General features: G+C 36.3%; 1 protein-coding gene across 4 annotated transcripts in view; it reads right to left on the bottom strand.

The window, feature by feature from the left end:
* The window catches only part of GNAL (G protein subunit alpha L), a 198,375-nt gene that overhangs the window by 102,416 nt on the left and 77,169 nt on the right, over positions 1–18,790 (bottom strand). The window lies entirely within an intron of this gene.

Consider the following 18,790-nt stretch of genomic DNA (forward strand, 5'->3'; position numbering starts at 1 on the left):
CTTTCACGTAACCTGTATAAAAGGGTTTTTGTAAGCATCAGTAGTTATTTGTTCTTACTTTGTACAGTCAACTTTAAAATACAGATGTTAAGCATACCACCTGACATATAGTTTGTATTACCAACATGCTTCCTTTTATCCAAGTGTATTTATTCAGTGTTTTTTGATTAGCTAAAAATGTTCCACACTGAGAAATACGTACTTTAGACAGAAAACAATTCAACAGGACAGCATCACATACATACAGAGCAAAAGTTCATTTTTTGCGTCACAGAGCTTGTGCCAGGTAAAAATATAACTTGACCTCTCGTGATGTCTCCCCAGGTGGCATGAAGCAGAAACAGCCAAGCCATACCCGACTGAGAGTCCTTCTGCTGAGAAGACACCTTTGGGGGAGTCTCCTGCCCAGGTCCCCCCAGAGAAGGAAAGGACAAGTCAAGGACAGGAAGGAAAGAAGAGGAAACCCAGGGAGATATCAGGGTGCCTTCTTCAGCGCCCCACTTCCCTTGCCTCAACCATCCCACAGCAGATGTCCCTGGGCAGGCAGAGAGAGGATCTAGCACGGCCATGGAGAGCTGGGAAAGCAGAGAAGGGATGTCTCACTGACACTGTGGAAAGCACTAATAAAGAAGGAAATATCCTGATGAATTATTCTAGTATGCAGTGCCAATGATGTGTATCCATGAAAAAAAAATTCCTACATAATACCTGCGGTTAAACAGGTATCGATACTGAAATTTTTGCCACTTCTTCGAGACAATAAATGACCCTGTAAATACAACGAGCGCTATAATAAACAACATTCTCAAAAACTGGTTTAATACTGAGGTGTTACTATACTTTTGCTCTACTGGTCAAATACTATTTTTAGAGTCAACACTTTACAGATGCAAACAAGGTAGAAAGGTCTTGGTAAATCAGAATAAATCCATTAAACCCCAAACAAGTACTCTGTTTTTTTGCAATTGATGCAAAACAGTTGTGTTACATCCCTTGAACATTCTCTGCTTGTAGAGTGAAGAGTCACAAGTTTAAGGTAGAGAAGCTCTCCAATGCACCAAAACTTTATCTTTAAAAATGTCTACACTTTAAGAATATTTAAAATTGTTCCTAATGATTCAGTTGTAAGTTTTATTCTGTTTGTTCTTGACATATTTTTGACACCCATTCACGTAAATGGGAAAACAAACTAGTTATTTCTCTGCCTCTCTTACTGTTAATTTTCAGTTCTAGTTGGCTGCAGAGGTTAATTCTAAGTTGGCTGGCTTTAAATCACCTTTTCTATCTACCACTTTGCAAACCTTCTCGGAAATTTATTCTGATCTTAAAAAATAAAAATCATAACAAAACCTGCTTAAATTAAACCTTTAATTTTGAGTTAAATGTGATTTCTTCTTTTTTTAGGTACTTATTTTGAAGAATGACAATATTGGCTCCTATTGATATATCATTGTACCAATTTTGAACACATTTTTGTGTATTTATATTTTAGATAATTTGTGTTTAGACACAGATGGAGGGTAATTTTATTCTAGTCTAAAGATGCTTGAATTTTTTGTTTTAACAAACCTGGTGACAAACATGCTCATGCCAATATTTTACTTCACATAAAAAAAAAAAAAAAAAAAAAAGGTGAACTTCCTTTTCCCATGTCTCTTTACATGCTCAGGAAACATCACTGGGACGTCTTCCTTGTGGTAACAGAGCATTCAGATTGTAGAGAAGTGAACATGGAAACTAAGGTAAAGAATAGCAGTAATACAATTTAAAACAAATTATGAATACTCTAGATGCAGAGAAGCATTCAGCTTGCCTCCATACAGGACTCATTATTCAAGTAGTCAGCTAAGATGGTGTCTGTATTTTTGTAAAGATGGATATATCCTCTTTCCATTTTTTCAGGTTACATAAATCCAGGTTGAAACGTTTCTTCCTCTCCTTTTTTCATCCATGAGAAGAGGTATGAAATCATTTAGTGCTTGAGCTAATACAGGCACAGATACTAGAGGTTGTATTTTAACATTTTTAGCAGGAGTTGAAAAGTTCAAACTGAAAAGCTTCACTGGACTTTATGAAGACAAAACATTAGAGCACATCATATTTGCTCTTGATTCATCTCCTAAACAACACAATTTAGCTTAGCTAAATTCTGAACTGACCCTCAGACTTTTTAAATGTATGCATTAGACACAAGTGTGCCTCTCCAATAGCACCTCACAGCTTGTGAAACTTCAGGAGCTTCATTGCCGAGTATGTGTAAAATGACCTTACTCTTTTTGAAAGTCCTACTGAGAGCCATTTCCCCTCCAGCCCGGCATAGACTCTCTCACGTTATCAGATAACAGCTTACACAAGGACAGGCTGGTAGAAATGAGTTGATGATTCTCTTTTTGTAGAAGCCTCACCTAGGTTACAGAAAGAAAACCATCATGCATTCTGGCAAGAAGGGCAATGTGCTCTCTCACACCTGTGATGGTGCGCCTGGAAAACTTAAAAAACGGCTAACGGGAATCTTATTGGCACATAAGGCAAAACTTTCACCTGAACAACAGCTGTGATTCTTTTTTTTCTTTTTAGTTAATCTATTTAAAAACCAATCAGCATAGTGCTGATTGGGATATGTTGGAAAGTAATCCCTTCTGGAAATGACTTCTTAAACCTTAAATTAAGAAGGCTTCTGCAGGGTTAACCCCAGACGTCTTTCTATCCCACTATTCTTTTTCCAACAGTGGATGCCCAACAAGAGATGGGCAAGGACAGGACAAGCATATATAACAACACTTCTCTCCAAACAGTCTTCCAAGACTTCTTCTCAAGAAATTGAGCCAAACAGGGTTTCTACATACTCAGGAGCACTCAGTTGTCTTCTGTTTTGTGAACTCATCCCATCTCCCCTGAAGGCCATGCAAACTTTATAAAATAGCTTCAATTCTACATAATGTTGCTGACATGGCATGCACTGGAACAATGCTCCATTCTTACTTTACCTCCACATGAACACTATTATGCTGGCTCACCTAATACCATGGGAACATGTAAACAGAATATAAACATATATACCCATAGGCATCCTCCCCCACCATGTCTTTTGTGGGCAAATGACCACTCATGGGATTTTTACATACCTATGTATCACGTTTTCAGCAAAGATAATATAGTAATAGAGCAGAAGTGGCTTGCAGTTACGCAACAAAGACAAGAGAGAAGAGTTCTTGTCACATGAGACTCAAACAGCTATGAAGTCTTTTGTATACTGGAGTTCACGTGAGACGATTGCTTTTGAAATGCATCGAACTAAACCTTAAAGTTCCAGTCCACAAAGTTAAGTTTGGAAATAACTGCAGTGAACATAGCTGTGTTTACTTACCCAGAAAGGCAAGGGTGAGCAAGACAGACCTGTTCTTACACCACCTAACCTCTGCAAGAAATGTCAGACTTCACATCAGAAGAAGCAAAACCAACACACTGCACCAGGTTTCTTCTAACACACAGATTTCCAGTGGCTTTTGGTCTGACCATAATCTGTGACTGTAGATACAGAGGTGGAGGAAGTAAGCCTGCTTGTTTAGATAGCCATCACCTTCCCATTACGTCCTACCCCTTGTTCCCATCTCCACTTTCTTCTTCCCCATTTTGTATCACCCGCCCTCAGTTAAAACCATGGAAATGATACGCACTAAAAATAACCTCTCCCTCCACTTCATTTGGTCAGGCCAAACAAACAGCTTTACCAGGACACAGCTGAGGGCACAGTGCAGGCACAACAATGGGAAAGCGGAGTGGGTAGTGACAGGGGAAGGTTGGAGGAAAAGCAGGATGATCGCTTAGCCTGGCAGCGAGGGGAAGGCTGGAGGAAAAGCAGGATGATGACTTAGCCTGGCAGCGCAGCTGGAACAAATGCACATGAAACTACACAGTAAGCACTCCTTAGCATGCATTCTCAGAGCAGCAATGTGATTCAAAGACTGATGACTTGCTTAAAATATAAAACTTGGGAAGAAAAATAATTGATGTAGGGAGAAGAAAAAGCTTTCGTATGTGCATAAGCATCTCAAAAAAGTAAATTAATTAGAATGTCAGTCAGCCAGTAAAATGCCCTCCAGTTTTGAAACCCACTCATCAGGTCCCAACAAGAACCCACCCTTAACAACACCAGAAAAACTTGCCCAGAAATAGTATGCACTGACCCAACTCTGCTAGTCCATAAGTACAGCAAACAAAGAGTGCTCAGAGCAAAGGAGCTCTCTTGCTAGAAGCAAATGCCTGGAATTCCCCTAGCAGTCAAGCTGACTGTTAAGAGTCAGGATTTTCTCCTGATTACATCCTCAAATTCCATAGAGCAGCCCTTCATAAACTGATTAACAAACATTTTGTTTTAAATTTCCCTCTTGGTGTCTGGAAGCACGCAAAGCAGTATGTTCTTACAAAAAAATAACCACCTAATTATACAATTTGCAAGGATTTTTTTGTTGTTGTTTGCATTTCGGAAAGGGAAAAGGGAAATGAAAAGACAACTTTTACTGCATACTTTTAATCTCTGTATTTCCCCAGGATTCAAAACTCTCAAATTTAGGTATGTTCACATCTATCGTGTAAGCATGGATCAGGAATGGTATTAGCATGACATTTGGCTGTACTTTTAATATCATAAGCGCACCGCTCCTAATGATTACAGAACTAAAAAAAAGATGTGCCTTTCAATGTGATCATCCTTTAAGTCAACAACATTGCAAGATGTATTTCAGCATTATTTCCTCTTAAATCCATTCCATCAGGAAAGCAGGGACTACCCCTAATGGGAAAATGAAATGGGAGTTGCTTCTCCTTTCTACAGAATTCGCTGTCATGAGCAAGAGAACTAATGAAACCTGATTTCCTATGATCTGTGTCCGTAGTTCTTTAAACCTCATACTAGCAAAATCACCAGCTTCGCCAGAACTCTCCTCTCAAGCCCCTCTTATGAAGACAAATGTACAACACACATCTCCAAAAAGCCTGCAGACTGCCAAGTGATGGCACTTGCCACAGGACTCACACATGTACTTCCTTGCTGCAATAGCCAGGAGCTGTCACCAACACTTCAAAGCTACTCACCTGCCACCCTTCACCAAGAGAACTTTCCCTCTAATGCCACAAACTTAAGATAAACTTGTTTATTTCTCCAAAACCTCTTTTCACTTCCATGTGCTTGAAGGCCTACAGCTAACAGCCTATGAACTGGATTTTCCACCCCACTGTTAGCCACCAGATGTCCGAGCTCTTGAATAGATGAGAACCTTTTAGAGAAATAGGAAAAGTATTATACTTAAATGCATATATGTACATCAGTGCACACATTTATGAAAACAAAAACTCCCGCTTGCTGCTTTTAATTGAAAGTACCTGAATGCATGCTCTTTGCTCTGTTGAGCCTTTAGAGATAATACTGACAGCATTACTTCCCCCAGACATTTTTTTCTGCTTTTAGGAAAGAAAATGTTAGGCCCCGTCCAATTAGGAGATGTGGATAATTCTCCAGCAGAAGAACAGAATCGTCTGCATCTTGCCAGGATTTAGATTTAAAACAATCAATACATGGAAGCACAAGATAGTTTTGCATGCTCTGTATTAAAGCCTGCTACACTGTCTGAATAGTACCCTAGAAGAACGTGCAATATTTAGGAGAAATTATCACATCCGTTTACATAACAAAGCCGTGACAAGTCACGTAGATAACCAATGAAGTCTCTAGATTAATTCAAGACATGATTACAGAAGCTTTAGCTTTGGAAAAGAAGTCCCAGGGGCTTTCAACCAACGTGCCCATAGGACCTCTGCGAACAGGAATAAGAGTGGCAAATGAGAAAGTCCAACTGACAGGACCTCCTATCTTCCAAAGTTTTCCAGATTTTCAGAAGTTTTTAACTTGAGCATGAGGTGATTCATGTCACTGAAAATACAGCCTTAAATACCTGAAACTGGGCAGTCATATCTCAGCGTATCTGCGAGATTGTGGTCCTTAAACTCACTGCTGTAGAGTATCCCAAACATGTGGACTACCATACAACACAGAAGAGAGGAATTTTCTCCTCTCCTCAGGTTCATTTCCTCCCTCTGAAAAGACAGACACAAGAATATGCAATTACACCTTTTTTAATTACCAAAAATGATATTCAGCTCTCTTTCCCCTTCAACTTGGAGTGTTCTCTTTTCAAGAGTAAACATACCCAGTTTTCTTTGCCTCCTTTTACTCTTGATGGTCTCCTCTGGACTCCCTTTGTGTACTCTTTTTTTAAGTTCAGTTCCCAAAACTAGACACGATACCCCAGCTGGGGACTCACCAGTGCCAAACAGAATGGCATAATTACTTCATGTCTTTTTGTACAACAGCCTTGTTAATGCATTTCAGAATGAGCTAACTCGTTTGTGGTCCATTACTACACCAAAGAATTTTTACTGCACTACAAGCAGTTTTTTTGCATCCTGTATCCTCTTCCATTCCCTTCCCCAGAGACTTTCTGTCTATTCCTGAGAGGCTGCCAGAAGGGGATGACTGGTTGGCCTGTTGGAGACAACCATGTTTGATAGACTTAAATGTACAGATTTAGTATTATCAAGACCCTATAGCAACTTGTTCTTAATTCTTTGTACTGTTAAAAAAGCTGAAAAGTGAAACAGAATTGAACTGCTCTCTTTGAAGTGTACTAGTCACAACTGAGAGAGAAAATACGAGGAACAGAGGTAGAGCTCTAAAATGACGAAAAGCCAATTGAAAAAATACTTTAACAGTAAAAAGATGCCTTCTCTAGTAGCCACTCCTTACTATTTTTGCTCCTTTAATCATAATCTACAACTCCTTTTCCCACAAACCACAAGTGCTGAATCATGCAAGACCTAAACTGACATAAAAATAACAAAATTCAGCTACTTGCAGCATTTCCCCAAGGGAGATCAAAAAGTTCAAAACATTTTCTCTTAGTGACACACAACATTAGGAACTGCGAGGAAAAAAAAAAGTGGCATTTTGGTATTTTTAAACATTTTATTTCTCTAATGAGAAGGGTTCCAAACAATGGTCGTCTTTTCTGCTAAATTGGGCAAACTGTAACGAATGATTAAGAAACTGTGAGCAGATCTGAAAGCACAAATGTCCTTCGTGGTACCGTAAACATTGCCTCTCCAAAATCAGGCTAAGATCAATTTCTCTTCCATTTTAAGAACAAAAATAAAGTGTCTTCTCCTTCTGCACAGAATAAAATACTAGTCATGGTAGATAAACTAAAAAATGATTTTTCATAAGGGATACATGGCAGCATAGCAAATGAGAAGACAGTCATTACACATGAAAGAATAAAAAATTGAATGCAACGGATTTTTTGAACTAACTAGTCAAAATATATGACAGATCTGAAAATACCAGCAAAGAATAAGGGTAACTGTCATTAATAGTACCCATTGGGCTCTGCTAATCAACATTAGAGATGTACAGAGACCTTCACACATATTCCTCTTAACAGCAACAGCGTTCCAAGTTCTCTTGGAATTAGAAAATAATCTACTATAATTCTATAAAGATATGAACTCAGTGTCCAAAAAAAAGCAAACAATGTTAGGAATTATTAGAAAAAGACCAAGAGAATGAAAAAGAGAACAGAACGCTACTGTATAAATCTGCAATGTACCTACACCTTGAATACTGTGTGCAGTTCTTGTGTCTCATTGCAGACAGGGTCTAGTAAAACTAGAGGATACATGGAAGGACAACAAGAACAAACAAAGACATGGAAACAGCCCTGTGAGACAACCAGTTAAATAGACTCTTTAAGCGGAAAGATAAATATTTGGAGGAATATGATATGCAATAAGAAAGGCAATGTGGAAAAGATGAAATATTTCTAATAGACAATCCAGGGAAGACCAGTGGGTAGCAGACCGGGGCGGGGGGGAGGGAAATCAATCAAGTGGTACTTCCTCATACAATACATACTTAAACTGCAGAACTCACTGCCATAACTGAAAGTTCACAAAGGTTGAAGGAAAAAAAAAAAAAAAAAAAGAATTCCTGGAAGAAAAATCCACTGAAGTTATTAAATACAGAAAAACCACTCCCAGTCAAAAAATACCTAAGCCATAAATCTGTGGAGACTAGGACAATCAATGTGGGAAACATTACTATGTGCTGGCCCCATTCTTAAAATGTTTTTCCAGTTTCACTATCAGCCATGGTCAGAGATGAGATCTGGTGCTAAATGAACCTGTGATCTGAGCTGGTACAGTTCTCTTGTGGTTTTATTGAGCTGTGCAAATCAATTTAAGGTAAATTATCTAAGACTCTGTGCATGAAACCTTTCCTTCTGCACAGAAAGTTATGCTGGTGCAGCCTACTGTTCAGCAAGCCTTTTAAAGATATTATTATTAAAAAAACCCCACAATATGAAAATGAATCACAGTGATTATTGAAAAGACCTACTGTTCACAGCTTAATAGCATCCAGAGAACTGTCACTTATCTGAAAAAGATTTTGCTTATTTCAAGTTTTGTGCCAATCTCTAACCTACACAACTTTTCCCACCCCCAAGAAAATCCATAAAAGTGCTCAACAACCTCCCAAATATAAATTTAACAGGGAGAAATGATTCGCTTGTTTTGTTTTTCAACTGAAAGTATTTGTGATTTTGATATTAATATATCACTGCATAACCGGAAGCTCGGCTGCATGAATGCTGTGGTAACAGTGCATTAGCAGTGCATTTAGGTCCACATATATCCACATGTTTAAGCCTTTGCAAGACTAGACCCTAGGGAATACAGTTGTTTAGGATGACTTCTGTATTCAAGGAACATTATACTTCTTGCCAGGCTTTCATTCATCAGTGAGAAGAATCCAAACCTGGTCTATAGAACTGAAGCCCAAGGACCAAATTTAATCCCTATTTCTTCAAAAGACAGTGAAAATCCTCTGCAGTTCGAATGGCTGGCTCTCAGAAACATCAAGAGCCATCCTCCTCTACTGATGTGATTTTTAATCCATACCATTATTTTTTAATTATGATTCCTGACTTATGTATTCCCTGACTAATTATTCTTTTGGTTCATAATATACCCACACTGCTGTTAGTCAGTTAGCATGTTTAGTTTGCTGTTGTTCAAATCAAGAGAGAAATTCAGCAGATAACAACAATTTGAAATGGTAATTCTAGGGGTGGACAAATAAAAGATCTACTGTTCAATTAAAAGTATGTTATCCTAAATAAGCAAGTCTGCTCTTCCCAAAAGGAACAGGCAACACTGACATCCTGAGAAGAAAGGAGAAGCTAAAGTTCAAGTTACAGGGCACCTGCCTGCCAGGAAGAATATTCTCATGCAAACGTTTACGGCTACAGATCCTGCCATGAAGCCTCATTCTTCTGTGATACCTGCTGGGAATCTAATAATTAATGACATGGTTTCAGCAGCAACTGGAGATACCTGACCTCCTCCTCTATCCAATGACAAAATAGAAGTGACCATATATTTGTTGCATAGTTTTTTTAATTTACATTTCTCTTCCACCTTTTCTTTTTGCCTCGGGTTGGCAACTCCTCAAGGCACATAGCCTGCACCAAAGGCACTCTGGAGCTGACTGACAACCAGGTCCTGCTGCTATTCGTGGTCAGCTGTAGGTCTGCAGGCAAGGGGTAGTTAGTTATCTGTACAGAGAGAAGTGAGGATACACTTTCCCCTATTATACTTAACCGTTCTTTGCCTTTTCTTGTTTTCCTACCTGGCAGTTCTTAAATTTGATATTATTTAGCTCCTATGAAAGAAAGTATGTGGGTGTATGTTAAGAAAAGAATGATCTGCACAGTTCTGTCACTTAACATCCTATGGAAGTGAGGGTGGACGTGATCAAAAAGCATTCACCAAATTAACAGAGATAAGAGGGCTTGCATATCTTTAGCCTATTTTATCTTGCTAAACAATTTCACGGTTCAAAACAGTGGGATAGTTATTTGCATTAAAATATGTTTAAGTTCTACTGACAGCAATAAGAAAACTCAGATGGAATGAATTGGCAGAAGTGTCAGAAAACGTTTACTTTTAAAAGATCTAAAAGGCAAAGTTCATCTCTAACGTCGACATAACAGAGAAAAATTCCAATATTCTTCTTGCCTAAGGATAAATATCCTTTCAAAACATCCAGCATAGGCTTTTAAAACAAATACTAGTAGATTAATTACAAGAGTGCACTTTAAACCAACCAAAATTAATCTACTGATTTAAAGCAAGAAACCGTAATCTGCATGCCTCAAGTGACAGCTGGCATGCTTACAACCAGAGGTAGCTCTGTTCCAAGAAATTATTGCAAGAGTTTCCAAAGTAAAAGACAATATAAACTTAAAACCACATTGTACATATCAGTCTCCTCCAGATTCCTTTTAAAGAGAAGGTCCTAGAACTTGACTACAACACTTGAATTGAATGTCTTTAACTACAGAATAGCAAATTATATTAAATAGGTGGCAGAACAAAACCATAAACATTTTACAGAAACTTTTAGCAGTTAACTGCAAACGTGCATTGTTCTTGCCTTTCACCTGCTTTAGAGTCCTATTTACATTTATCGTAAAGAGTTTCTAGATACTCATGGGAAAAAAACTGTTCATAATACTTTTTGGGTTTCAATGTACTTCATTATATGCAAGGTATACATACAGTCTTCTGTTCACACTGTTCGGCTTGTTCTCTATTCCTCAGCTCAGGTTGCTACCTCCTGCAAACAAAATATCCCATCTGTTGATGCAGACTATATTGACATTAAAAAAGATAATCCACTGTTGACAATTAAGTACAAGCAATGGATGAAGCTATGGAGGTGATGGAAAAACAATAAGCAAAGGTCTAAGCTGGCAATGCTCAACACCATTTCAGAAACTGAAGCTAAAATCTCATCATGTGCTGAAGAAAGGGGAGGCAGCTCTTTGCTGTTGTGCAGATGAACGCTTACTTCTTTGAAACTCTAAATAATGACACTACTATTATCTGAGTAGGTGATATCCTATGTTCCATAGGTCTCCACTGGCTTCAGTGACAATACGAACACATATGATGATTTATCATGGCCACTGAAGTCAAAAAAAGATTCTCCCCGACTAGTAAACACATTAGTTTTACAGAGCACTCAAAAATGGCAAAAGCAGTACATCAACCTGCTATCTTTGGCTTCAGAGATTAAAAGAATTAATTGATAATGAGGACAATTGTGAAACATACTCTGCTATGTTTACCTTTTCTCTAGCTGTGATGTAAAACCTGTTTTAATGTAGTTTATAAATGATGACAATTCATTAAATATTTTACTACCTTTACTCCGAAAACTGCCACTTCTGAAAGTCTGAAGTGTCATCAGCCTTGGACTAATTGGACAGTGTGTCTTCATTAAGAGTGCAATTGCCCTTTGCATATATTTGTATTTATTTTCATTATAATTCAGTTTGGTTTACAAGAGGGAATAAACAAGCAAAGTTCTTGCAAACGTTTTTAAGTGCATGTTAAGTCTTAAAAAACTACATACTAACTCGTAATTAAATCTTGTAGAGATTTCAATGCAACTCAACCTAAGTGCTAAAAATTGCAAAAATTTCTTTCCTGTTTCTTCCTTGAAGGAAGACTGGAAATCAGGATCAGTTTGTTATTCTGGCCAGGCTACTACACTTCGGTCAGGCACCAACCTAGTGACCAGTGCTATTCCTTCAGCTGTTTTTCCAAATCTTACCACTTGGGATGGAGAAGGACTGCTGCCACCTGCACATCGCAGAATCACTTTCGGAAGATACACTCACAGCAGCCACAAATTGCGAAGGAATACAGAACAGCACCCCGCCCCCCCCCAAAGCAACCACAGTTTAAAACAGATCAGTGTGCTTCACAGACCTGTGGCCAGTACAAAGATAACAATAGTACAGGCTTTAACCTATCACTTCTGCCTTTCTTTAATTTAAAATTAGGGTATATGCTGAAAAATACCTGATGAACAAAAATATTCTAAAGCTCATAAATGATCCTCTAATACATTTTTGGTTCCATGAGGAAAACCAGTCACTCCTACTTAAGATGATAATTCAAGTTATTACTCTTCCTGTTGCCATCGAATCAAATACCAAATTTAGATGTAAAAATATTTTTATCCTTGTAAAGTGTGTTAGAAGTATATGAAGTTTTCAGCTAAAATTTTAGCAAAAAAAGACAGAATATGACATTTATTATTATTAATTTACAGTATTTGACTAGATGCTGGCTTGACTTTCAAAAAAACTCCAACTAATCTGTATTCATAGGTACAAAACTTGAAGTAATATCAGTAAACGTCAACAATTTTGGAGACTACGGAAGTAATTTTAGTTAGCAGTCATAATAAATGGTAATATCTTTCCAGTTTCACAGTGAAAGTCTCTGTGTTGTGTGATAATAAATAAGGCAGACTGGATAAAGTGTGAACACCACCCCACTATCTGAGAAATGAGATTCATAATATAAGATAGCAAACATTTAATTTGGTGTTACTATGATGATGTAATATTGAATGCAACACTGCACTTGATTCATAAACAGCACTGTTCATAAGACTTTCTCAAATAATTGTCTCTTCAGACTGAAATTCATTATTTTACATTGTAAGCTATGCAAAAATATATTCTAAAAAAGGTAAATACATGTGGGAAAGGTGAACTTTTTATGTATACTTCAAAGTTGAATTGGTTCTTAAAAATATTGATAGGAAGACCTAGAAACAAACACAGAATTTAATACCTGTTTCTTTTCATTTTTTTCTGAATACATCTTATATTTGTTAACTGTAGATCATTTGTGATTATGCACATGACTTCCTACGGCTCCCAATCTCAGTATTTCTACTGTTAATTGTTGGGGGTGTAAGTAGATCCCCAAGCTCCTTTCCTGGGACAGATTTAATCATTTACTTATGACTGGCATAAACTGTTAACAGCTGTGGTTCAGTGACTTTGGAACAAGGGGAGGAAGAAATAAGTTGTTACACTTCTATTAAATGGAGTAGCGTTTTACTAAAGCAAAAACCTTACTTCATTTTTATGCTTGAACATAAGGAATTCCTTCATCCTAAAGCAAGCACCCCCCAATCACAAACTGCGTATTTTAAGCAAGAAACCCTGAGCCTCACAGAAGAGCTGTACTTTACACAAACCACTCCAATTTTAAGCCCAAGTTGTCTTTTCAGTAAAATCAGAGTATTTATTAAAGAATTAAAATAAAGGAATTAAAGAAAATCATGGTGGAATTTTATACTTTTACAGTTCCAGTATATATTATCAATTTGAGAAGTTTGTTGGTTTGGGTTTTGGTTTTTTTTTTTTTTTCTTCCTTTTTTCCCCCCAAATTGCCCTATACTTGTTTGTATGATCCCAGCTCTAGTTTTATATTTTTGAAACTACAGAGTTAGTTAACATAACGACTAGTTATTTCTGAAAGCACTACTGGATTGACCAACCCATCAACAGCAAACTTAATGCTCACAGAGAATAAGAACAAAATAATACATAACATTGAGGTATATTCTTGATCTCACATATGAAATGTTTATAATTTTCTACTTTAACATTGATTAATTGGAACATTATAGTGACTCGGCTTGCCGATTTAATGAAAACCAGACACGCTTATGCTACATCTGTATGCAAACAGGTATTTCATATGGAAGGAAAGGTATCGCTGGGCATCAGCAGAATCTGCTCTTAACATGAAAAGAGCTCAACTTCAGTATCTGCTGTTAGTTAACAGTGTACAGCATAAAAACAAGTGCTATCACAACAAAGAAATGTCACCTGTTACCTAATTGCTACTTCTCCCCAATATCCACTACTTTTCAATACCAGTCCTCTTGACAGTTTTAACCTTTGAGTGAAGACTAAAGAGTTGCCAACAACTGTATTAGCATACACAGCATTTTCAGCTGTCCTTCTCTGACAGCCGCCTTCATCATTTTTTCAAGTGTCACTAGTTCAGGGTAGTAATAATGTTGTTGGACCTATACAATTTAATCATTATCTGGCCTTCCAGATCCTTTCCACATTCCTGAAAATAAGAACAAATGAAGAACTACCAGTGTGCATCTTCACCCACGAAAAACACAAATGACTGAACTTTTAAAGTTTAAAAATCAATTAGACTTTTATGTTGGCTTGACACTGCAGCAATGTTAAATATCACTATGACAGGTAATTATAAAAACTTGCAGCTGTTCATTCTACCCAAAACAGTAAACAAAGGCCTAAAGTAAAAATCTAGATAGAAAGAAAAATCAAATGAAGCTATTTGAGTGGCAATATTTACCATATTCTCTCTTTCATTTTATGATATTTTCATGTAAAACACTGTATATTTTCACACTCCTGAGAAACATGGAAGTATTGCAAGTTATTTGAAAATCAAAAAATGTAAGATGATGCTATTTTGTAACTCCTTTGGGCTACATCAAATACGTATTACAGGGAAACTTAAACAATTTGTGGTCAAATAGGATATTAAAGTCATAGCATTAACTGCACAACCCAAGCAAGTTTAACCATATATGAACCATATTTATAATGTTTTTAATCTTTTATTTAAGTATTTATTCAGGATAAAGATTGTCTACAGCCCAACAATACACTTCACCTGAGCAAGATTTCCAGTTACTTCAAACATTGAGACACACGCTGTGAAAACGAGCCATCACCACGCGTCAACACAAGTTCGAATTTGAATACCAGGTCTAGTAAAAATTTGAAATGCCTAATGCAAGTCTATGTAACTTCAAATTCTGACCAAAAGTACCTTTCTTTCTTTCTCATGTCTTTACATTACAGATACAAAGTCCTGATTTTTAAGAAGAAAATGTGGAGGAAAATCAAAGTCATCAAATTGAACTCAAACTGCAATATCTGAAAATGTAGAGCAAACCACAGACCAGATTAATCTAAAGTAGTTTCCCTGTCAGTGGCCACACTAACATTTCACTTTTAAGAGCTAAATTAAAGAGCTTGCCTGATTGATAGAATAGCTTTAAAACTTATTTTTAAAACTCACATTCTAAAATCAACACAAGGGACTACATTTGTACAATTCACTGTTTCATGAAGTTTCAACAAAATACTTCGCCTCTCTAAAACATTCTTAGCAAAGGGAAATGAATCTTTTGAAAACTCTCCCTGCTTCCCCAAGCCTGGGTGAAGTGTTTACATGTTCTCTATAAATGATTCACATTCACTAGTAACTGGTTCGTATAGCCAAACACTTGACTACATAGTTTGGTGGTAGCTAACTGACTACCTGCTGCATACCTACAGATAACTGATCAGATGAGCTTGATCCAAAACATATTATGAAAAGCAGCTTAATTTGACTACATTTTTTGGGAAAACAAAGGGTAAAGGAATTATGTACCAAGCAGCTTCGTAGTGCCCACAAAATTCAAATACTTTAATAAAGACAACTGAACTTGAGTAAACACATGCTTACATAATGCACCATGTTTTTCCACAGCTAACAGCATAATATGCCCTTAATATGCTCACTCTGATTCACAAAGGACAAAATAAATCCCCATCAATAAAGGATTAAAAATGGCGCAGGTCAATTCCTGTTAACTTTAGCAAATATCAATCAACACTTTGCCAAAAAAAAAAAAAAAAAAAATCCTTTCTGATACAGCATGTGTGCTTCCATTTCAGTTTTAAAGCCCTTCTGCTGATTCCACCCTGGAATATGGAGCTAAGATAATGCCTAAACTAGTCATCAGATGAAAATTTATCTTGATTCCTTTCACATTTTCAAGCAAGAAACTACAGTGGACACTTGCCTTATTCATATTTATTAACTTTGTAAACACTCTAGCCTTAACCCTTATGATTTATAGAATTAGACTGCATCAGTCACTCAGGAAATTTTTTGTAAAAATTGTACAGTCTTTTAATAAAAGTAATGGAAGACAACATAAAAATTATAAAAGAAATCAGGAAACCTTTGATTTTGTTTTATATCAACTAGATAAATAATCAGAGTAGCACAAGTAAACCAAATTAAAGAATAATTTTTTAAAAGTAAGTAAAACTATTGGGGGGGCACTCCACAGACTCTTAAAGGAATGTTAAAAGGCTGTAAAGAGAAAATAAAATTTGTATCACTACTAAGTAAGATGTTCTGCTTACATTTTGTACAGAACTATGTAATTAAAAAACCAGCCAAACAAAACCCCCAAATACATCTCTGAGTCTAAATGTGAATCCCACCCTAACTCAAATTCTTGGAATTTCAGTCATAAATTGCAATTAAGAGTATGATTTCACCCACAAAAAAAAAACCCAGTATTTTCAAATCCACCTATTTTAAAGGACAATTTTCACAATTAAATGCATATTAGTTAATTTGTATGCAATTTAAGAATGCATATCCAAGCATACCCAATGTCACAAATATATTTAAATTAGTGCCTCATGAGTATTGGTCATATTGTGCCATCAGTGAAGTTTTTGCATTTCATCAGGGATCTTTCTTTAAAGATTCACGCTACAGTGCAGTCATTTTCCCACATTTTACATGCAATGTATTTGAAATGCATCTTCAACTAAAATACATCAATTTTTATGACAAAGATTACATGGCTAACATAATCCAAAAACTAACACATCTGTAAATTCATATTGCAACACTAAGGGCTATGACTTTCACAGCTCATTACCATCCATATTGTTACAAACCCTAAAATTGCCTCTTCCCTCATTCAAAGGAAGAAGGGTAACCTTTGTCACATTTTAGAATGTGCCAGAATTTACCCCAGAGGCAACACCTAAGCGCTGCCTAAGTCTGCATTTTTTTCCTTTACAACTGTTTTTAAGTATGGATGATAGAACCGCAAGTCCTGAATGTCTACTACCAAATACTGCATTGGTTTCTTTGGTTCAGAAGGCCTTATTCCATACACCAGCTATTCATTAGAGAATCAGTAGTGCTTAGCAAAGCAATCAGCATAACTGATTACTATCCAAGTATTTATTTTTATATTTGTCCATATCCAAAAATACTAAATGGGTCAAAAGTTATTTAAGCTGGAAACATAATTTCACTTTAAGTTATCATTGACTTAAACTGGAGTAGAATCAAGCCCTGAAGCACAATAGCACATTTTTTTTTTCTCCCAATCTGTCTTGCTCACACATCTTCCTGCAGAGAAATAACATACTAAACCAACAAAAATAAAAATAAAAAAAAAACCAAACAAAAAACCCAATCCTTCTAGCCAGACTATGTATTTTACAAATATTAAACCTATGAATTGAGCAGAGAAGAAAACAAGAGGGAAAAGATGAAAGTGACACATAAAATATATTTGCTTCTAAACCAGCACTACTAGATCTTTTTTCTTTTTTTAAGGTTAAAACAACTCTTTTTTTTTTTTTTTTTAAGATTAGGAGTATTATTTGACACTAATTCAAAAAATGTGATGGTATTTTCAGAAATCCTACTTAATTAAAAACCAGAGGGTTTTTTTCTTATTATTTTAAACCAAAATAGACTTTGAATTGAGATTTCAAATGAATTATTACTTGTTTCACAGTCCACTGGGTCCTATTCTTTTCCCCTCCAAGAAGAATAAGTTTTCCCCTCTATAAAATATCAAACAGTGCATCAAATCTGACCAGATATAGTTAGCTTCTGTGAAAAAGGAGAAATTTTGTAAACAATAAAATGAAAATAAAAAATATCTCCAGCCCTATGAAAAGTCCACTTAGTTTTCTTTTATCCCAGAAACTCAAAAGACCAGATGTACTAGAGAGAATTGCAAAGGATACGTGCCACCATTTATTTTACCCAAACATGTACCCAAAACTCAAGCAAAAACCACCCCACATAAAATGAGCAACAAATGCCTCAGAACTGCAATACCTGCATAAGACAAATATTTCAAACTCGCATTCCATTTCTAGAAAGTTTCTCATTTTCACTAACTTACATCTACCAACTGAGCAATTATGCAATATATGTGGGTGTACCTTGCAGTCGTTTTCTTAACATCTGCATTATGTGTTAAATTCTAACTGTACAAGATGTCTGATATTTTTTCTTTATCTTGAACCTTCAAAGTGGTAGGTTAACCAGATGCAAAACCACACACCAGAGAATATGAGTCATAGAATAAAGAAAGGACTCTTCCCCTTCTCCCCCTTCCACCCTGAAGCTATAATAACCTAAAGACAGTCTACTGTAATTGGCTTCTTTAGTAATATTGATAGCACAAACAACTCACAATCATTTAGCCAATGAATGAAGATTTTTTTTAGTCCTTACTGTATCCATAACAAATTGCTCTCAATATCATTTTAAGGCAACTTAAAAATTGTGCTACTGCAAAAATAAAATTCCTTATAATATTCAGAATGTCTATGCACTTGCTTTCATATCATGCATAAAATATAAAACATTCTGTGCGTGTTCCTATAAATAATAACATAAAAAGATAAAAATAATCAAACATAAGATGCCTACCCAAGTCAATCTGAAAGGTATCTCTCATTTGTCTACAAGAGTAGCCCCGACACAGAAATCCTTCATTTTCTAATGATTCTATATCAAAAGACGGCAACATTTACATACAAGTAAGCCACTGCTCGTCCCAACTACAATAAATACGTAAGGAAGCAAACCATCTTACTTGACCACCATTTACGCGACTCTGAAATGCAGTATGTATGGAAAACACCACTGGGGCCACTCTATCCTTTTACTTCCTTTCATATCCTTTTCCGTAGGTAGACTGTAA

Source organism: Harpia harpyja, chromosome 5, assembly GCF_026419915.1.
Source record: "Harpia harpyja isolate bHarHar1 chromosome 5, bHarHar1 primary haplotype, whole genome shotgun sequence".
Taxonomy (NCBI): domain Eukaryota; kingdom Metazoa; phylum Chordata; class Aves; order Accipitriformes; family Accipitridae; genus Harpia; species Harpia harpyja.